At 38.3% G+C, this 22999-nt stretch overlaps 1 protein-coding gene across 1 annotated transcript in view; it reads left to right on the top strand.

The window, feature by feature from the left end:
- Nucleotides 1–392: 392 nt before the first annotated feature.
- Nucleotides 393–22999, top strand: part of TAOK1 (TAO kinase 1) — a 145137-nt gene continuing 122530 nt past the window's right edge. The window contains exon 1 of the mRNA XM_060646861.3: nt 393–1084. The gene's annotated coding sequence lies outside the window, so the exon portion shown is untranslated. The remainder of the gene's footprint in view (nt 1085–22999) is intronic.

Genomic DNA, 22999 nt, shown 5'->3' with positions numbered 1-22999 from the left:
CCAGTTTACCTCTGCATTCCACGGAGGGGTTGAATTAAGATGTGTAAGAATGGGATGTTCTACATGTCAGGGCAAGCTTCTTATTCGTAAGGTTATGGCGGGGGGGGGCGGATGTTTTTGGAAGAGAGAAGGAGAAGGAGAGCAGATAAGCTCTTCTTAGATTTCAGGGTGAAATGAATGCACCTGACACCCGCGTGGCAGAAGAGTTCAGCCAGCTGAGCGAGACAGGGCTGGACTAAGGCTGGGACTCTGGGCCACCCGGGAAGACTCCGCCCAGTGCAAGCACTCGCGCGCTCCCGAGAGGGCGCGCACGCGTACGCAGTCGTGTCTCGCGCAGGGTCGGGCCTGTCAGGCGGGAAATCTCGCGAGATCGGAGACTGGGATGACTGTCGGGAGGAGGGGAGTGGTGTCGGGGAAGGGGGGGGAACCTGGGCAGCGGCCGGGCTGTGTGGCTTCAGGGCTTGGAGAGAGAGAGAGGGAGGGTGGCAAAGGTAGTGAGTTGGTGCCGCCGCCTGTCTAAGGAGAGAGGAGGGGTCCCGCTTGCCTGCGCCCTTCACGGGCCGAGAGCGCGAGGCACCGGCGAACCTCTGAGGCCTCCCGGCCCCTGGGGACCCCGCCCCGCCGCCGCCGCCGGCCGGCCGGCCCGCGGCCTCTCTTCCCTTTGTGAGCGCCCCCTTCCCAGGGGTGGTGGTGGTGGCGGAGGGCTGTGCGTGGGCCCGCCCGCCGAGGGGCCGCGGCGGGGGACGAGAGGGCCTCGGCTGTGTGAGGACGGGAGGCGGCCGAGGCCCGGGCCGGTTCCCCCGAGGCGGCGGCGGCGGCGGCTCCCAGCACTTCCCCGCGCCATCTTAGCTGAGCCCAAGCGCTGAGGGCGCCTCCTCGACCCCGGTCGTCCCCTCGCCCCCTCCCCCCCTGCCCCTTGTCGCAGAGCTTGGGCTGGGCGGCTTGCTGGGGCTCCGGGGGGGGGGGGGGCGGCGGTCGGTCGCCAGGCCCCCTCCTCCTCACTCCTCGCCCTCCAGCGTAGCGGCTACCCGAGCGCTGCAGGGGGCTGCGCTTGCCTACTCCGCCCAGACCTGTCGGCGAAAGGGTAAGGGCACCTCTGCTTTGGGAAAGGGAGACATGGAGGGGGCGGGGAAATTCGGCCCACTCGGGCCTCTCCGAGTAGAAGGGATGTGGGGGTGGGGTAGGGAGAGAGACAAGGAGGGTCTGTGATTCTGTGGGTGGGGTGAAGAAGCTGGTGAGCTGGGCGCCCTCCCGTTTTGAGGGGCAAGAGCAATTACATTTCTCTTTCCTGAGGGTCACCGGAAGGGGTGGTGGAAGGGGATGTCTCGAGGAAGGTGTGGCTCTCATGGGGAGACTGGGTTGCTGTGCACCCCGATTTAAAGGCGCGAGGTCCCTTTCCTTCTCTTCTGATCCCTCTGCTCCTCCCTCTCCTCCTTTGTAGTGTCTGTATTCTTGGGAAGGGTAGCCTGCTGGATGGATTCCACCCCCGCTCAGGAAATCTATACTCCTGTAGGGGTGATGGAAGCGTTTCTCCCCCCTACCCTTCCCCCTTCCCCATCCTTTAGTCTACTGCAATGCTGCAGAAGTCCAAGGCAGTTTCTTCATACACAGGCCCGTGTATACACTGAAGGGAGGGGGAGCAGGAGTGGGAAGTAATGGCGCTTCCCTTGGAAAGGTTACCCTTTTCCCTTGGTTTTAAATCGATAACAGTACCGGTTTAATATTCTTCCCCTGAGATCTGTCCCTGGGAAGCATATCTGTTCCTGTTGTTATTGTTGAGAAATATGGTCTCTGGAGAGGGACCCTGCCATGTTTGAACAGTTTTGATGTCTCTCTCTCGCTTTCTTTTTAAACACTAGATTGACATTTTGTGTGTGTGTGTGTGAACACGTTGGGTTTTCACTGGGATTCAGATGAAATAATTTTGTACTCTTTCATGTCCCTGTCTTTTTTTCTTTTGTGACTTTTGTAGTTTTTGAAGAATTATTAAAGATTAATGCATACAGGCAGGCCGTTTAATGGAACTTCGTTCTCTTTGAGCTGTGAATTTTTAGGGTTAATGCTATTTGTATAACATTGAAATTGGAATTTTCTGAAAATGATTAGGTTACAAACCTTTCTGTGGAGATGCTTTGTTAAGGAAATGAAAAAGAAGACATTAATTTGCCTAATTATTCTGTGAAAGGATCTGTGTTATGTAGTCATTTTCCACTTCTTTTGCTTCATGTCATATTTATTTAAAAGAAATCATCTGGTTTACAGTAGTACTTGTTTTTAGAGTAGAAATAAATAAAAATAAAAATTTTAACATCCTGGAAGTGTGTTGCAAAGTGCTTTTTGTGATCAAAGAATAGTCTTGAAGTCTACTGTTCGTACTTTTTTTCTTTAAGTGTTTAGATTTACTGATGAAGTGATTTAAAAATGTCTCATATATAAAAGTTCGTAGAATTACTTTTTCCCAAAGCAGTGAAGACTGAAATATGTACAGATATGAGTTGTTTTGATATTTTACTAACAAGTTGCATTTGGTGTTTAAGCTTTGCTTAGTGGGTGACTTATTTTAAAATACCTTTGGATGTCATCTACATTTAATGTTACCCATCAGACGTTTTTTGGTGTGTTTGTTGCATTTTGAAACCTGTTTTAAGACAGGGATTTAAAGATGTTAGTAGTAGTAGTTTTAGGCAACAATTTCGTTTCTGTCATTTCATGATTTTGATATAAGGAGGCACATTAATGACATGGTAAATCAGTTTTATTATTTTTCCTCGGAAAATGGAATTCTCCTTGCTTTCTTTATTTCGTTTTGATTTTTATCTAAATTTATTTTGACTTAAACAGCACTTCTCATTTGAATTTTTATTTCATGGCACAAAGCTGCCATGTGTGTAGAGTTTTGGTGTATAGAGTTTCTCCCTATATGGGAAATTATGCCGTAAAGTTTAATTCTGTATGTTGTTGATAATTCATATATATTGGCACGTGTAAACCCAAGCATACTGCTCAGCAGAGAATGATTATGTTTTTGTCTTGGAAAGATGCAGGCAGAGAAGATTTGTCAGTAAAGGCTACAAAACTTAGAGAATATACACAGAATGTACATAAACTTCTTGCTATACTTCAGCATGCTAGAACTAAGAGAGACTCTTAAGAACAAGTAAAAAGAAACCCCATTATCCATAGCTGGTAAGAATTCTAAAAGTGGTAAAAGTATCTTCTTTACCAATTAGATAAATTCATTATTAAGGAAAAACTGCCTGAGGGTTATTTCGGCTGACCTCTGATGCCACTGTCAGAGAATACTGAGAGCTGGGTTTGGTTGATTCCAGTTTAGTATGGTACTTAGGTTTCTAAATAGTTCATCTACAAAATGGCAGTGTACATCACTTCCTGTTCTTTCACAACTGACTCTTTCTCTGGATTCCCTTTTAATGACTTAACTTTTGGCATTCTGATATCTGATTTGTTAATTTGGTTATAATTCTCATGTTTTATAGATGGAAGAATTTCTAAGAATCAACTGGGTTTAATAGTCTAATATTATCTTGACAGTAACCTACCTTCCAAACTAAAAGATAGTTTCTCAAACATATTTAAACTCTGAGAGGTTTTAGAGAAATAGAACAATGTACAGAACAAAAGTATGAGTGAACTGAATAGAAAATTATTACTGTGTTTTCTATAGTATAGATTTGAGGAGAACTATGGATATGGCAGTTACTTGAATGTGTGTTAATATTAAACAAACTTTCTGTATATCGAGGCACATACATATTTGGTCCCATGTTATGTCAGTCCATTAATAAGAAAGAAGCTGATTAGTTATAGAACACCAGGAAGACTAAATGCTGTTATTAACCATAAAGAGAATAATTTATTTTAGTAATTTGCTGATACTTAGTGGATATAAATACTTAGTGACTTCAGAAATTTTCTAGGGGCCAACAGTTGGCATTGAAATTAGATTTGAGATTAATCTGTTATTCATATTACCAGGAAATAAATTCTGGGTTTTTCATCTGACTGATTTGTGTATTAAAATCAGTTAATTTTTTCTTTGTATCACTTTTGGTTATCAGTAGTCTCTATTATAATAATTGCACTCATACTAGTTTAACCTTTTAGAAATTAGGAGGTTTTGGGGCGCCTGGGTGGCTCAGTAGGTTAAGCCTGGAGGCTTAACTCTTAACTCCTGATTTCGGCTCAGGTCATAATTCTCACTCCCCTTCTCTCTGCCTGCCCCCCCCCCCCCCCCAAAATAAATAAACTTAAAAAAAAAATTAGGAGGTTTTTTTGGTATGTATTAACTGATGTTCAGAATCATGTATGAATGAGTCTTTTCTAAAAAGTGTTATTTCTGTAGTCAACTTCTTGTGAAAAATTGAGATTGATCTGTTAAACAGAGTGCCATCGTTACATTTATCTGCTTTTAGGTTTTTATACTTGTTATGGCTGGATTTTAAAAAAATATTCTTCAAAATTTCTGGGGCGCCTGGGTGGCTCAGTTTGTTAAGCATCTGACTTTGGCTCAGGTCATGATCTCGCGGTTCGTGAGTTTGAGCCCCACATCGGGCTCTGTGTTGACTGCTCGGAGCCTGGAGCCTGGAGCCTGCTTCGGGTTCTGTGTCTCCTTTTCTCTCTGCCCTCCCCTGCTCACACTCTGTCTCTCTTACTCTCAAGAATAAATAAACATCAATTTAAAAAAATATTGTTCAAGATTTGAAATTCTAAGATGTGAGAAAGATACAAACCTGTATTATTCCATTCCATTCCATTGTTGGATTGAAATATTTTAATTTTTAGTGGTAAAAATTGATGTTTAATTTCATTAAAGATGTCTCAGACCTTCTAAAAAATCCACATGAATTAAAAAGTTGTATGGAGGGACTAGAAACAGTTCTTAAGAAGAAAAAAATTTTTTGACATTGTATTTTATTGTTTTGAGAGACAGATTGCTGAGTAGGGAAGAGGCAGGGAGAGAGGGGGAGAATCCAAAGCAGGCTGTGGGCTTTGAGCTGTCAGCATAGAGCCCCATGCGGGGCTCGAACCTATGAGCACAAGATCATGACCTGAGCCGAAGTTCGACGTTTAACCTACTGAGTGACCTAGGCACTTTTTTTTTTTTTTGTAAGTTTATTTATTTAGAGAGAGAGCACACTTGTGTGCACATGCACACCAGTGGGGGAGGGGCAGAGAGAGGGAGAGAGAATCCTAAGGTGTCTCCACACTGTAGTGTAGAGCCCAATGTGGGCTTGAACTCACATAAATACCTGGCATGTAAATAAAAGTATAGATATATAGCCTATTAAAAATGCCAATGTCAGTGTAAACAACTCATTCTTTTTAGAGTTGTATATTTAAAATTTTTTTCAATGTTTATTTTTTACTTTTTTTAAATATTTTTTTTTGAGAGAGAGAGACACACACAGCACAAGTAGGGGAGGGGCAGAGAGAGAGGGAGACACAGAATTTGAAGCAGGCTCCAGGCTCTGCACTGTCAGCACAGAGCCTGACATGGGACTTGAACTCATGAACCCTGAGATCATGACCTGAGCTGAAGTTGGACACTTAACTGACTGAACCACCTAGGAGTCCCAACGTTTATTTTTGAGAGAGAGAGAACAGGGAAGAGTCAGAGAGAGATGGAGACACAGAATCTGTAGCAGGCTCCAGGCTCTGAGCTGTCAGCACAGAGCCTGATGCGGGGCTTGAACCCATGAACTGGGAGATGATGATCTGAGTCGCAGTTGGCTGCTTAACCAACTGAGCTACCCAGGCGCCCCTAAACATAACTACTTTTAAGTGGCCTCTAACATCTTTAAAGTTGAAAAGGAGCTGATTTTTCCTTTTGACAAAATGCAGAGTTAGAAGAAGGTGAATTATTCTATTTAGAAAGACATGCACGGGGGGTCTGGGTGGCTCATTCGGTTAAGTGTAGGATTCTTGATTTTGGCTCAGGTCATGATCCTGTGGTTTGTGGGCTTGAGCCCTGCCTTGGACTCTGCACTGATGGGTTGAGCCTGCTTGGGATTCTCTCTCTTTTTCTGCCCACCACCCAGCTCCTCATGCTCTCTCTCTCTCTCAAAATAAATAAACTTTAAAAAAGAACTCTTAGAAAGATATGCAAAATTTAGTTTCTGAGAAAAGCAGTGACAAATAATGGAATGGAACAAAATATTCTGATTTGCAACCACTGATAATGATAAAAGTGGCACGTAATGTATCTTAATTTCACTTAATAATATTAGCTGTGTAATTACTTTATGTAACTTAAAAAAAGTTTATTTATTTTGAGAGAGAAAGGGGAGGAGGGGCAGAGAGAGAATCCCAACAGGCTCTACACTGTCAGTGTAGCACCTGATGCGGGGCTCAAACTGGGAGATTGTGACCTGAGCCAAAATCAAGAGTTGGTCGCTTCCAACTAAGCTACCCAGGTGCCCCCCCCCCACCTTTATGTGACTTTTTAAGCCTTACTTTCTTCATCTATAAAATGAATATAGAACCTACTTTACAAGGTTGTTAGGTTTAAATGGGATAACTTGTTAAGTACTTAGCATATTGCCTGATACATAGTACGTGCCCAGTAAGTTGTTGGCTATCACACACTAGCTGTTTAATAAATGTTTGCAAATGAATACAGGGAGTCTAATATTTAACACTGAAGTGCATTACATAATTTTGATTTGGATTAATACATTTGGAGCTGGACATACCTTTTTGAAAGAAATGATTAGAATTTTTCTTTTAAGTCAGCTCCACACTGAGCGTGGAGCTCAACTCAGGACTTGAACTCAAGCCTGAGCTTCAGAGTCGGATGCCTAACTGACTGAGCCAACCCAGGCGCCCCTAAATTATTAGAATTTCTAATTCTTTTTTTTTTTTTTTTAATTTTTTTTTTTAACGTTTATTTATTTTTGAGACAGAGAGAGACAGAGCATGAACGGGGGAGGGTCAGAGAGAGAGGGAGACACAGAATCCGAAACAGGCTCCAGGCTCTGAGCGGTCAGCACAGAGCCCGACGTGGGGCTCGAACTCACGGACCGCGAGATCGTGACCTGAGCCGAAGTCGGCCGCTTAACCGACTGAGCCACCCAGGCGCCCCAGAATTTCTAATTCTAAGAGTAGCTTACAAACTTTTTATACCTATAGTGGACTACTGGCTAGTTCTACAAGAGATACTCTTTTTCCTTTGTGGATAAACCTTTCCTAAATAATGAAATTTTCTTTCCCTTTTGTACTTCATTTGTTTATTTAAGAGTCATTTCATGTCACTCTTCCACATCCTGGAGCTCTTTTCACCTTCCTAGCTTTGAAGGCATCCAAAGTACTCCTGCTCTCCTAAGCTTATCTTTATAGGTTCCCTTTGTACATCCTTACCTTGAAAGTGGTTTGTATTCCACAATATATTAATTAACAGACATTAAATGATGATCATATGCCAGTAAGACATGATACCTGCCCTGGAGGAATTCTGTCTTTTCATTTTTTTCCACCTCCTGAATATTTTCTTAAACTAGATACTCATGAAAGCAAGGAATTGTCAGTTCCTTGGGGTTGTCAGTTCCTCTAAGCTAGTGTTTTTCAAACTTTAGGTTGTGACTTAATAATGGCTAGTGAATTCAATTTAGTAAGTTACAATAACAGTTTTTTTTAATGAAAAATAATAGGAAATAATCAGAATGTGGTATGTAAGGGTAAGCATTCTAATGAGAAACTTTTTTTTAATGTTTATTGATTTATTTTTAGAGAGAGAGAGAAAGTGTGCTCACACAGGGCGAGGGGGGCAGAGAGAGAGGAAGAAAATTTCAAGCAGGCTCTGCAGGGCTCAAGCTTACCAACCATGAGATCAGGACCTGAGCCAAAATCAAGAGTCAGATGCTTAAGAAACTTCAGAGTTGGGCATCCCAACAAACTTTTTTTTTTGGCTGTATCTTTATGTGCTCTGGATAACCAGTTACATTTTTAAAATATGTACATTCAAGTTAGTTACCCAGTTACATTTTTTAAAAATTTCTTTTTCAACTCATCCTTTCTACCTTTTTTTAATATTTACTTTGTTTGAGAGAGCGTATTTGGGGGAGAGGTAGAAAGGGGGGGCAGAGGATAGGAAGCAGGTTCTGCACCGATAGTGAGCCTGATGTGGTGTTTGAACGCACAAACCATGAGATCATGACCTGAGCCAGAGTTGTATGCTCAACCAACTGAGCCATCCAGGCACACCCCCTCCCCGCTTTTTTTAAAGTGTATATTTATTTATTTTCGGTAATCTCTACAGCCAAGGTGGGGCTCAAACTCATGACTCTGAGATCGGGAGTCACATGGTCTTCTGACTGAGCTAGCCAGGCGCTACATCATCTTTTTATGCCTTTACTTTATGTATTTACTTTTAATACCTCTGAAGTATAATATACTTGTTTTTTCTTTTAATAAGTCTACTTTCAGTCTTTCCTGATTCTAGTCTCTAGTCTATTTGATAGTTATGTTATGCATATTCACCTTTATTAGGCTGCACATCTTGTTAGGGTACTAAGGACTCTGTCTAAAAGATCCTGGTAAGGGTACCAGCCATTTTGGGTGTGATGGTAACTTTTGAGGTGTTTATATTGGGGAACCTATGTTATTACATATCTAGAGTCATAGCCTGTGTGTATGAGTGCAGTTTCTTAGGAATTGCAAAATTTATTTTTTAAGGAAGGAAAACTTTTTATTTGGAGCATATTGAGAAAATGTCTTTTATTTTTATTTGGGGTATATGTGGATTTTAAAAATATTGCAGCATATATTTTAACAGGATTTGTAAGGTGACTATTTAAGTATATTAGATAAGTATATTAAGTATATTTTTAAAATTTCAGTGTGCTTCAGTGCATGACATTTTACCATATCCTTATGTTTTGATTGATGTTTTTAGTCCACTTGTGGTAGCAGTTATGAGTCTCTAGGCTGTATTTTTTACTGATTTCTTCAAATTTATTTCCACTGAGACTGAGAAATTTCAGAAAAACTTGATGAACAGCATTACTAAACAAGGGGAAGGCTTTTTCTTTGGGAAAGCTTTCTCTCTTTGCTAAACGCATCTATATTGTTGATTGGAAAGACTAAAGTTACTTATTTACCTGTAATTATACTTGATAAGGAAACTTTATTGTTGCATAGAAACTCTGTATGGTATGTGTGATAGTATTTAACATGTAGTGTTTCAGTAATCTCATGCTATGTAAATGGTAGATGATGACTGTGATGTTTTATAATAACGGATCATCACATTATAGGAGTATGGTGTTTGTTGGTTTTGTTCCTTAGAATTTAAGGGTTCTGAGTCCCAGAGGAACAACATAATGTGCTTGTTTTCAGATTCTTTACTTTGACATATATAGTTGTTAGCGCTGATTTTTCCATTATTGAGAAAATAGAGTAATGAAAAGATCCTTCCTTTTATCTTCATTTTAGGTACTGACAAAATGTTTTTGTGTATTATGTGTGAATATTCAAGTTCTGTAAAATAATGCTGTGAAACTTTAGAGTAAAAGGACTTCAAGAAGGAAAAGATGTGAAAGTTTTCTATTTAGAAAAGGAATGTCCTATAATAGACTTGGTTGCTAGCGATGGAAAGTATAGAATTTGGGTATCTCTTCGTTTATGTGACATTTTGGTTGAACTAATTACACATATACATACAAATATATAGTAAATTGGGTGAAGAGAACCACTATATTCAAGAATAGCATGGTTTTAGAAGAAAATAAAAATATTGATATGTGAATTTTGTTTTTGTAATATGTATTAGATAATACAGTAAATTAGAAGAATAAGTTTTGCAAGAGAGGCTTATTACTATAGTAAAAGTTGTTATCCCAAAATCCTAAATAAAGGATTGTTACCAAATGAAATTTTTTCTGTCACTGGTTGAATATATAGGAAGTAAGTGCTATTTATTATTTAATAAAAAATAAATGATAAGGGGGATGGGAGTATTTTGGTTTATATTTTACTTTGTTTTTGCATTTGGTAGTTTTAGTATTGGAATTGAATTAGATTTTGTGCCTGTAAGGAGGGCCAAAATGATATTTGAAAAAAACATGTTTTTAATCCACAAGAATGGACCTACTTTGAAAGTTGTATGTTTTGAGAACTTTGAGTAGGAATCAAATAACTTTTATTTACCATATTTGGAATGTAGATATTTCAATAATGTATCATTCTTTCAAAAATTTACCTTCAGTTGGATAATTAGCCTCCTGATATTTTACTCTAAACAACTAAATTTAACAGGTCATCTGATTGATTTAAAAGTCTTGAAAGTGCAGATCTTCATTCAACCTTCTACGTGATGGTGTGGAATATATTAGGGTAGGAATGGTAAAACAGGTACAGTAAGCAAACACCTAAAATATGTCTTATGACTCTTTGAGGTGGTACATCCAGTCATTAACAATAAAATTCTGTTTTTGAGATATGAAATGTTTATTAAATAATAAAAATGTCTATTTTTGACATTAAGGTGCACTGTTACTCTGTTAATATAAATTATATTGGATTAAAGTTAGGATTCTGGAATGGTATCCTTAAATTTTAGTATTAAATTTTTTATTTGTATTTTTAAAATGTTTTATGTTTATTTTTAAGAGAGAGCGAGGCAGGGGAGGGACAGAGAGAGAGGGAGACAGAGAATCTGAAGCAGGCTCAGGCTCTGAGCTGTCAGCATAGAGCCTGATGCGGGGCTCAAACTCACAGACTCTGAGATCATGACCTAAGCTGAAGTCAAGATGCTTAACCGACTGTGCCACTCAGGCGCCGCTTTTATTTTTATTTTTAAGTAATCTCTACAACCAGCATTCAGGCTTGAACTCCCTACCCCGAGATCAAGAGTTGCATGCTCCACCAACTGAGCCAGCCAGTTGCTCTGGTATTCTAAATTTTAGTATCCATTATTTTACTTTGTCTTAGGTGGTACTGTGTGATGAGATTAAAACATTTTTTTGAAACAGTGTTCTTTTTTTATTCCTTTTGATGCATAGTGATTAAGCTATTTGGTATACTCATGCTTATCTTAGTATGGAAATCAATTTTCACTTAACACTTTTGAGATACTCAGGTTATAACTTTTGATTTGTTGGTATATACTATGAAAACACCAAATCAAAATAGTAATTGATGAAATTTGAATTTAAAGACTACCAGCTTAGGGCACCTGGTTGACTCAGTTGGTAGAGCATGCAACTCTTGATCTCAGGGTTGTGAGTTTGAGCCTGTGCTGGGTGTGGAGCCCACTTTAAATAAATGAAAAAATATCTTTAAAAGAAAAAAATAAATAAAGACTACCAGTTTAGCCAGTACACTATGTAGCTTTAGGTTTATTTTAATTAAAATGAGATTCATTAATAACACATGTATTTATTATATATTTTGAGTCCTATATTCTAGGCACTGTGTTTATCATAATGACATCTATTTATTATACATTCAAGTGCTATTTGCTAGGTGCTGTGCCAGGATACAAAAAATGAGTTAAGACTGGATTCCTCCTGTAGTTCAGTTTAGTTAGGGATATAGATTTGCAAATAGGTATATACAATAACTCAGTGCAAGATTTCTCAACCATGGCAGTATTGACATGTTAGGGAGGATAATTAATTGTTATGGGGGGATCTGTGCTGTGTATTATGATATTTTGCAGCATTTCTGGCCTTTACCCATTAGATGCCAGTAGCACTCCCTGCCGCATGTGACAATCAAAAATGTCTAGACATTGCTAGATGTCCCCTGGAGAACAAAATCACTTCTGATTGAGATGCACTGGTTTAGTCAATGCTAAGGTTATGGGAAGTGGAATGTACAACGAGCTGTTATAGCAAAAGTAAAGGTAGAATTTAATGTTATAAGAGCTGTTATAGCAAAAGTAAAGGTAGAGTTCAGAAAGCTGGAATGAGCCCTGAGGGAGTGTGATTTTATCTAGGTCTTAAAGAAAAGTAGGACTGGAAAGGATATCAAATACCTGAGAGCATGAAAGATCAATATCTAAGAAAGGGATTCATAGTTTGTGGCTATAGGTTATTTATAGGGTTAGGGATGGATATTTGGTAAAAAATTACTTTGGGGCCATCTTAGTTCTTTTAACTGTTTAATTGAGGCATAATTAATGCACCAGACTGCATAAATATGAAGTGTAACATTATTGAATTTTTGCAGATGTATACAGTCATGTAAACACCATGCAGAATATGAAACATTTCTAGCAGTTCTTATAGTTATTTTTTGAAGGACCATTTTTGCCGATGTGAGAATCATATAAAAGCAGGAGTGTATTAATCAGATTTGTGTTTTGAAAAGATTACTCTGAAGGTATTATGGAGAATAAATGGGCAGAAATTATATGTAGGAAGATTGGTTAGAAGGTTATTACAGAAGTCTAAATACGGAGAGCTGACATGATGGATTTGAGAGACATTAAGGCAGAAAAATTGATAGGATAGGGGTTTACTAGAGGTAAGGGAAAGGATGTGTTGAGGAAGACTTTGTTTTGTAAGCAAACAAGAAAGATAGTGATTTTGGCTTTGGTTGTGTATTAGGAAAGACTAGGTTATGTTGTGGTAACAAACAGTTCAGGACTTTTAGTGGCTTTTAACAGTACATTTTTTTGCTTGACACGCTATATGTATAGTGTGGGTTGGTGGGGGCTTCTGCTTGTTCTTGCTATGCAGGGTCTCAGACTGATAGAGGCTCCATTTTAACACATTGTTCGCGATCTCCATGGCAATAGGAAGGAAACTGTTGCTAATAACTCACTGGCTCTTAAAGTGTCTAGAAGAGGGTCATGTCATTTTGGCTTATTCATTGGCCAAAACAAGTCCTATGGTCTTAACAGATTACACAGAAGAGGTAAGGAAGTGCAGTCATACTGTGCATTCTGAAGAAGAGAACTGAAATATTTCAGCCATAGTAAATATTTGCCATATGTTGAGTTACAGCTTATTTAGTCTTTTAAATAGTTAATTATGTTGAAATTTATGATAAGAGTTTTGGTAGTAGTAGAGCTGCCAGTTACTGAACATTTATTTGTGTGTGTGGTACTTTAAGATATATTTTTGTTTTAATCTTTTACAACATTTCTGCAAGGTAGGTGGCAGCCCCATTATATAGTGGGGAAACCGATGCTTGAGATTAAAGAACTTACGATTGTGTAGCCAGTAAGTAATGGAGCCAGGAATATGTCTGTAAAACCTGAGCTAGTTGTACTCTACCAGGTTAAGTAGAATCTACATGGCAGTAAGGTAAAGGGAGGAAAAAAACTTTTTGATTGACTAATCAATCACATATTGCTAATTAGACTTAATTTTTAGAAAAGATTTTGCTTTTAAGTAATCTCTACACCCAGTGTGGGGCTCAAATTCACAACCCTGAGATCAAGAGTTTCACGCTCCACTAGCTGAGCCAGCCAGGCAGGCATCCCTAGACTTAATATTGTTAATTAGACTGAAGTGAATTAGCAGTGGTGTTCTTCCTGTAAATGACATTTCTCCAGAATGTTACTGAGATTTCACAAGTTTAGACTATTTCACTACATTTTAAAGATTCAAAGATTAAAAGCTGCTGTTTTGTATTCATTAATTCTCTCTTTTTACCACCTTCTGATATCTACCTATATCATAACAGAGTTATTAATGTTTGAATATGAAAATTTTTCATCACTTCTTTGTACGTGAAATACTAGTGTATGCAGTTTATTTCTCTATTTCTCTTCCTTAGTGAGAATTTCCTTTCAGGTATGGGAATTACTAGTCTTGGGGTATTGATAATTAGAATTAGAGGGAATGTGGCTGTTGGGAATAGAAAACTCAAGGAGAAGGCCGAGTCAGGATTTTATAAAAAAAAAAAACTTTAGTAAAGATTAAAGGAAATAAATCTGATTTGTAAAACTGTCTTCCAGCTTCTAACGAGGCAAAGAAAGAGCTTATCTTTTAGAGGCTAATAGTACTTTTACATGAAGTTAATGGACAGAGCTAAGAGCTAAGGCTCTCTATAATGGCAAAGGCCTGTGAGAAGTAAATTAGTCAAAGTATTTCCATCATACTTGCATCTTGGCACCACGGTTGTCTTTGGGAAATCATCAGCTTTTGCCTTAAAGTTGGAAAAGGCCTTAAATAATGGAAAGAGGTTAAATTATTTAGAATAAGTTATAACTGTTCATGGTATAAAATTTAGAATATACAGGGGTGCCTGGGTGGCTCAGTCGGTTAAGAGTCCGACTTCGGCTCATGTCATGATTTCACAGTTTGTGAGTTCAAGCCCCACATCGGTCTCTGTGCTGACGGTTCAGAGCCTGGAGCCTGCTTCAGATTCTGTGTCTCCATCTCTCTCTCTTCCCCTCCCCTGCTCACGCTCGCTCTCTCTCTCAAAAATAAACATTGAAAAATTAAAAAATATATATACAAAAAAGATATACCATGGAAAGTAAGTTATCCTTCCATGTCTATCCCCTTCCCACACTGTACCCCTTTGCACAAGCAATCATAATTTCTTATCTATCCTTTCAAAGATGGTTGGTATTAAACATTTGAATGGTGGATTAGGCAGGAGGAGAAAAACCTCCTAGTATGCATGTCTGCAGAACAGCAGTACACATTTACAAGCACTTCAAATGAGAGACATGAAAAATTTAGAGTTTAGGAGCATCTGGCTGGTTCAGTCGATAGAACATGCAACTCTTGGTCTTGTGACTATAAGTTCGAGCCCCATGTTGGGTGTAGAGACTACTTAAAAGTAAAATATCTTAAAAAAAAATTTGTAGTTACTAAATTACCTGTGTGGTACACATGGGAAATTTAGGATATGTAAATGTTATTGGTATTTTTTAGCAATTTAGTGTGTGCAAAAATATGCAAAAAATTTTCTAAGAGCATAAATATACCGGTGATCTTAGTCCTCCTGATCTTGTTTGCTTTTTTAATATTTTAAGTGCCAAAAAAACATCAATTTTTTTATTAGGTCGATTTTCAGGGAGCAGGACTTTGAGTTTAGAGAGAGACTCGGGGTGCCTGGGTGGCTCATTCGGTTAAGCATCCGACTCTTGGTTTTGGCTCAGGTCATTATTTCACGGTTCATGGGTTTGAGCCCCTTGTCCAGCTCTGCTCTGACAGAGTGGAGCCTGCTTGGGAGTATTTCTCTCTCCCCTCCTCTCTCTCCCCCCTTCCCCCTCTCTGCCCCTCTACCCCCAATAAATAAATAAACTTAGAAAAATGTTTCTGAGAAGTCTCAAGGAGAATAAATATTCATGTGTGGTTCTAAATGTCTTCCTTGTAATGCTTAGTGCTATTTATTGTCCCCTTCTTAAAAATTTTATTTTACTGGCCCCTTACTCTAAATGTCTCCAAATACCTGCCTGAAATGTCTTGTATTTCTTCGATATTCATAGATATGCTAGTTTCAACACATATAAAATGAACTCATCTTTTTCATTTCCCCTTGCAAAAGGTTCCCCTTATTTACCAGTTTCAAAGTTAATAATGTTTTTTTTAGTCAGCATTACCAAAGTATAATTTACTTGCAGTAAAATTCACAAATTTTTAGTGTTCAGGTAACCGTCACCCTAGTGACAACAAAGAGCATTTTTCTGTTCCCTGGAAATTCCCTATAACCCTTTGCAATCACTCACTCTATTCCTAGGCAGCCACTGATGTGATTTCTATTACTGTGAATTAGGTTTGTCTTTTCTAGTTTCATAGAAATGTAATCATACAGTGTGTATTGTTGTTGTTTGTATTCTTTTGGCATAATGTCTGTGGTATTTATGTTGCTGCATGTATTATGGTTCATTTCTTGTATTCCTTAGTACTATTCCAGTGTTTTGTTATACCATAATTTATTTATCTGTTTACTTATTGGTATTTGAATCATTTCCAGATTTTAGCTATTACAAGTAAAGCTGTTATGAACATTTGTGTGCAAGACTTTTATGGCCATTTATTTTTATTTCTGTTAACCTTTCTAAAACCTTGCAAGCTAGAAACTTTGGGATTGTTTTTGATTCTTTTAACCTCTATTCTCACCTGTATTCATCCAGTAGATTATGAAGTTATGGATTTTTTTCCTTTGGAATATGTTTTATTCTTTGTTCCCTTTTCCAAGTATCTTTAACATTCTTGTGAGAAAGTAAGTACTTTTTATTTTGTGAAGCCTTATTTCAGAGTAGAAGATCAAGGGTGATGTAGATGGTGCCTTTCTGAGTGAGGTTTATAGTTAGGTAGGATTGCAGACTGAAATTGGTCAGAGGATGATGCTGACTTTGAAGTTTCATGATGGGGCAAAGAAATGTTACTGTTGGTCTCTGGTTTTGTAGAAACCAAAGAGAATGCCAGTTGTGAGAATGCCGGTTTTAGTGAGAATGCCAGTTGTGAGAATGCCAGTTTTAGTTTCTCTTCGTTTTTGTTTTGTTGTATATTCATAGGTATGTATGTTATGGTAAAAAAAAATAAGTTTATTATCATGGGGAAAGTTCTCATTGCTGTGTGACCTTGAGCAAATTACTTAACCTTTTTGGGCTTAAGTTTCATCATCTGTAAAATGAGGATAATAATAATACCTGTCATGTAGAGTTATGAGAAGGATTAGATGCATTATTATATGTATAGTTGGTTCTTAGAACAGTACTTGGTATAAAGTGTTAGTATTATTACCTTGAGTCCAAGTTACTTTATTATTTTATTTTAGAGAGCGCACGAGAAGGGGGAGTGGGGCAGAGGGGGAGAGAGAGAGAGAGAGAGAGAGAGAGAGAGAGAGAGAGAATGAGAATGAATATCTTAGGCTCCATGATCAGCCAGAGCCTGACGTGGGGCTTGATGCCATGCCTTTGGGATCAAGACCTAAGCCGAAATCAAGAGTTGGATGCTTAACTGACTGAGCCACCGAGGTGCTCCAATTCTAAATTACTTTAAGGGCTATTTTTTCCTCTCCCATTTCAGTTCCTCTTATATATTAGTGTGATTTATCTCCTGACAGACCACTCTTCTGTTAACTGTTCAAACCTACAAAGGCACTGTATTATGTGGCAACTATTTGTGAGTCTTTCTTTCAATTGTGGTAAAATATACAATGGTTAGTTATACAAATGAAGTTTTACAGATGTACCTATCACTCAGATTAAGCTAGAAAAAGTTTCTAACATTCCAGATTATCATAAATTACTTTTGCAAATATATCTTTTTTTAAAAATTGAAGTATAATTGACATATAACATTATACTAATTTCAGTTATACAACATAATGACTTAATATTTATATAGCAAAATGATCACCACAATAAGTCTGGTTAACATCTGTCACCATACAAAGTTACACATATTTTTTTGTTGTGATGAGAACTTTTAAGGTCTGGTGTCTTAGCAACTTTTAGATATGCAATACAATATTATTAACTATAGTATGCTGCCTTGGTAACCACCAATCTGTGCTCTGTCTCTGTAGATTTATCTGTTCTGGATATTTCATATAAATGGAATCATATAAAACCTTTTGTATCTGGCCTTTTTCATTTAATATTATTTATTTAAAAATTTTTAAGTGTTTATTTTTGAGAGAAAAAGAGAGCACAATCAGGGGAGGGGCAGAGAGAGAAGGGGACAGGGTATCCTAAGTGGGCTCTGCACTGACAGCAGAGAGCCTGATGGCAGGGTTTGAACTCATAAATCATGAAATCATGACCTGAGCTGAAGTTGGACACTTAACCAAATGGGCCACCCAGGTTCCTCTTTCACTTAATGTTTTAAAGGTTCATCCACACTGTAGTTTGTATTAGTACTTTATTCCTTTTTATGGCTTAATTCTACTCGATTGTATGTACATACTACAGTTTGTTTATTCATTCATTTGTTGGACGTTTGGGCGGTTTTTACCTTTGGTTGTTGTGAATAGTGCTACAATGAACATGTGTGTGTGCACGTGTACTTCTTTGAGTACCTGTTTTCAGTTCTTGTGGGTATATACCTAGGCGTGAAATTGCTGGGTCATATGGTAATTCTGTGTTTTAACTTTGAGGAACTGCCAGGTGTTTTTCACAGAGACTAAACTTTATGTTTCCACTAGCAGTGCACAGGGATTTTGGTTTGTCCACATCCATTCCAAGAGTTATTTTCCGTTAAAAATTAAAAAAAAATTATAAGCCATCATACTGTGTGTGAGTGCTACCTCTTTGTGGTTTTGATTTGCATTTTCCTACTAAGGACATTAACCATCTTTTCATTTGCTTGTTGGCCGTTTGTATATCTTCTATGGAAAAATATAAAACTTTTGATTCTCAAAGAGGTATGCTTAAGTTACCAAAAAAAAAAAAAGTCTGGGAAGATACAAAATATTTGGTGTTACTATGTAATTAAGTGCCAAACTGTTTGGTACAAATACAAAGTACTATGGGTAGTTAAAAAGAAGAGATTGTAAAATAAAAAGAAGGGATATGGTGACACTAGTTTAAATTTTCTTAAGAGTATAAGACTCCTTCCAACATTATATATAATTAGAAATGTTATCATATTTTATTTTTTAATTTAAATTTTAGTTAACGTACAGTGCAATATTGGTTTCAGGAGTAGAATTCAGTGATTCATCACAACAAATGCCCTCCTTAGTACCCATCACCCGTCTAGCCCATCTCCCACCCACCCACCTCCCTCTGTCAGCCCATAGTTAGTTCTCTATCATTAAGAGTCTTTTGTGGTTTGTGTCCCCCTCTTTTTATTTTCCTCCCCTTCCAATGTATTCATCTGTTTTGTTTCTTAAATCCTACATATGAGTGAAATTATATGGTGTTTGTCTTTCTCTGACTTATTTCACTTAGCATAATACATTCTAGCTCTGAGCACGTCATTGCAAATGACAAGATTTCATTCTTTTTGATGGCTGAGTAATATTCCATTGTGTATGTATCACATCTTTATCATTCATCAGTTGATGGGTATTTGGGCTCTCTCCATAGTTTGACTATAGTTGCTAATGCTGCTATAAACATTGGTGTGCATGTACCCCTTTAAATCTGTATTTTTGTATCCTTTGGGCAAATACCTAATAGTGTAATTGCTAGGTCCTAGGGTATTTCTATTTTTAGTTTCTTGAGAACCTCCATACTGTTCTCTAGAGAGGTTGCACCAGTTTGCATTCCCACCAACAGTGCAAGAGGGTTCACCTTTCACCACATCCTTACCAACACCTGTTGTTTCTTGTGTTGTTAACTTCAGCCATTCCGACAGGTGTGGGGTGGTATCTCATTGTGGTTTTGATTTATATTTCCCTGATGATGAGTAATGTTGAGCATCTTTTCATGTATCTGTTAGACATCTGGATGCCTTCTTTGGAAGAGTGTCTATTCATGTCTTTTGCCCATTTCTTGACTGGGTTATTTGTTTTTTGGGTGTTGAATTTGATAAGTTCTTTATAGATTTTGAATACTAACCCTTTATCAGATATGTCATTAGTAAATATCTTTCTCCCATTCCGTAAGCTGCCTTTTAGTTTTGCTGATTGTTTCCTTTGCTGTGCAGAAGCTTTTTATCTTGATGAAGTCCCAGCAGTTCATGTTTGCTTTTGTTTCCTTTGCCTTTGGCGACGTGTCTAGTAAGAAGTTGCTGTGGCTGAGGTCAAAGAGGTTGCTGCCTGTGTTCTCCTGTAGGATTTTGATAGTTTCCTGTCTCACATTTAGGTCTTACATCCATTTTGAATTTATTTTTGTGTATGGTGTAAGAAAGTGGTCCAGTGTCATTCTTCTACATGTTGCTGTCCAGTTTTCCCAACACCATTTGTTGAAGGGACTGTCTTTTTTCCATTGGATATTCTTTCCTGCTTTGTTTGAAGATTAGTTACCATATAGTTGTGGGTCCATTTCTGGGTTTTCTGTTCTGTTCCATTGATCTGTGTGTCTGTTTTTGTGCCAGTACCATACTGTCTTGATGACTACAGGTTCGTGATATAGCTTGAAATCTGGAATTGTGATGTCTTTTTCAGGATTACTTTGGCTATTCGAAGTCTTTTGTGTGGTTCCACACTATTTCAGGATTCTTTGTTCTAGCTCTGAAAAAATGCTGGTGGTATTTTGATAGGGATTCCATTATATGTGTAGATTGCTTTGGGTAATATAGACATTTTAAGTATGTTTATTCTTCTAGTCCATGAGCATGGAATGTTTTTCTATTTCTTTGTGTCTTTTTCACTTTCAAATGTTTTTTTTTTTTTTTTAAGTTTATTTATTTTTGAGACAGAGACAGAGCATGAATGGGGGAGGGGCAGAGAGAGAGGAGACACAGAATCGGAAGCAGGCTCCAGGCTCTGAGCCATCAGCCCAGAGCCCGACGCGGGGCTCGAACTCACGAACCATGAGATCGTGACCCGAGCTGAAGTCGGACGCTCAACCAACTGAGCCACCCAGGCGCCCCTCTTTTTCACTTTCTATCATAAGTGTTCTAGGGACATCTGGGTGGCTCAGTGGGTTAAGCGTTTAACTCTTGATTTCAGCTCGGGTCATAATCTCACAGTTCATGGGTTCAAGCCCCGCGTGAGGCTCCCTACTGTCAGTGCAGAGCCGGCTTGGGATTCTTTCTCCCTCTCTCTGCCCCTTCCCTGTGCTCGCTTGCTCTCTCAAAAAATAAACTTAAAAAAAAAAAGGGGGAGTTCTATAGTTTTCTGAGTATTATAATTAGAAATTAAATTTTTTAAAATGTTTTATTTATTTTTGAGACAGAGAGAGACAGAGCATGAACAGGGGAGGAGCAGAGAGAGAGGGAGACACAAAATCCAAAGCAGGCTCCAGGTTCCGAGCTGTCAGCACAGAGCCCAATGAGGGGCTCGAACCCATGAACTGCTAGATCATGACCTGAGCTGAAGTTGGACGTTTTAACTGATTGAGCCACCCAGCCGCCTCTTTAAATTTCACTTAAATCCAAGTTAATTAACATGTTAGGTATGTGTTTTGCAAATCTTTTCTCTCAGGATTGTTTTTTATTAATATTACCTTTCAGAGAACAGAAGTTTTCAATTTTGATGAAGTCTAGTTTATCAATTTTTTTTTTTATTAAAAAACTTTTTTTGAGGGGCGCCTGGGTGGCTCAGTTGGTTGAGCATCCAGCTTCGGCTCAGGTCATGATCTCGCAATTCGTGAGGTCGAGCCCTGTGTCGGGCTCTGTGCTAACAGATCAGATCCCAGAGCCTGCTTCGGATTCTGTGTCCCCCTCTCTCTCCGCTCCACCCCTGCTTGTGCTCTCTGTCTTTCAAAACTGAATAAACATAAAAAAAAATTAATAAAATAAAAAACTTTTTTTTAAGTTTATTTATTTATTTTGAGAGAGAGAGAGAGAGCACGAGCAGGGGAGGGGCAGAGAGAGAGAGGGAGAGAGAAAGAATGCCAAGGAGGCTCTGAACTGTCAGCGTGGAGCCCAGTGCGGGGCTGGAACCCATGAACTGCTGGTGACCTGAGCTGACATCAAAGTCGGATGCTTAACCAACTGAGCCGCCCAGGTGCCCCTTGATTTTTTTCTTTCTTTCGTTCTTTCTTTCTTTCTTTCTTTCTTTCTTTTTTTTTTAAATGTTTGTTTATTTTTAAGAGAGAGACAGAAACAGAGTGTGGGTGGGGGAGGGGCAGAGAGAGAGGGAGACTCCAGAGAGCATAATTAGCACAGAGCCTGACATTGGGCTTGAACCCACTGAACCACGAGATCATGACCTGAGGCGATGTCCAGACTCTTAGCTGAGTGAGCCACCCACGTGCCCCTGGGTGCTTTTCTTTTTAATGTAAGTTTTAGAATACGTTTGTCAGTTTCTTAAAAAAAAAAAAAAAAAAAAAGACCATTAGTCTTTTGAGATTATATGGCATCTTGGAGAGCATTTTGGAGAGCATGAATACCTTAACAATATTGATTGAGTCTACTGGTCTACCAGTAGAGCGTATCTCTCTGTTTATTTAGGTTATCTATGATTTCTGTCATCAATGCTTTGTAGTTATCAGCATACAAATTTTGCACATATTTGTTAGATTTATTCCTAAGTAATGATTTTTGATGTTATTGTAAATGTTACTTTTTTCCTCCAAACTTCTGTTTTGCTACTACTGTGTAAAAATACGTTGATTTTTGTGTATTGACTTTGTATTGTACAACCTTAAGAAATCACTTACTAGTAAGTTTGAGAAGCTGTTTTATAGATTATTTGGGATTTTCTAAGTAGACAGTTTTGTTTATGATTAAAGATAATTTTCTTTCTTCCTTTCCAATGTGAATGCTTATTTATTTATTTATTTATGCATGCATGCATGCATGCATGCCTTATTGCACTGACTAGATCCTTCAGTACAATCTGGAATAGGTGTGGTGAGAGTGGATATCCTTGCCTTGTTCCCCATCTTATGGGAAAAGTACTTAGTCTTTCATCATTACATATGATGTTAACTGTAGGGTTCTTGTAGTCTTATAGATATTCTTTATCAAGTTCAGGAAGTTCCTTCTATTTTCAGTTTGCTGAGTTTCTGCCATGAATGAATTGAACTTTGTCAATTTTTTTTTTTTTTTTTGCCTCTACTGAAATCATATAATTATACTTCTTTTAAGTCTAATATAGTGAGTTATATAGGTTGATTTTCACTCCAGGGATGAACTCCACTTGGTGATGATACATTATTATTTTCATAAGTTGCTAGGTTCTATTTACTAATACTTTGTTCAGAGTTTTTGCATTCATATCTAAGGGAGATACTGGTCTGTAGATTTCTTGTTCATATCTGATTTTGGTATCATGGTATTGTTGACTTCTTAAGTTAAATTGCTAAGTGTTTTTATATGCTAGAACTGTTTATGTAGAACTGATGTGATTTTTTTTTTTTTTTAATGTTTATTTTGAGACAGTGCATGCAAGCATGAGCAGGGGAGGGGCAGAGAAAGAGGAAAGAGAAGAATCTCAAGCAGGTTCTGCACTGTCAGCACAGAGCCTGACCAGGGCTGGATCCCATGAACATTGAGATCATTACCTGAGC

This window comes from Panthera onca, chromosome E1 (genome assembly GCF_046562875.1).
Source record: "Panthera onca isolate mPanOnc1 chromosome E1, mPanOnc1 haplotype 2, whole genome shotgun sequence".
Taxonomy (NCBI): domain Eukaryota; kingdom Metazoa; phylum Chordata; class Mammalia; order Carnivora; family Felidae; genus Panthera; species Panthera onca.
The sequence above is the reverse complement of the archived record's forward strand: the minus strand, read 5'-3'. Positions and strand labels throughout refer to the sequence as shown.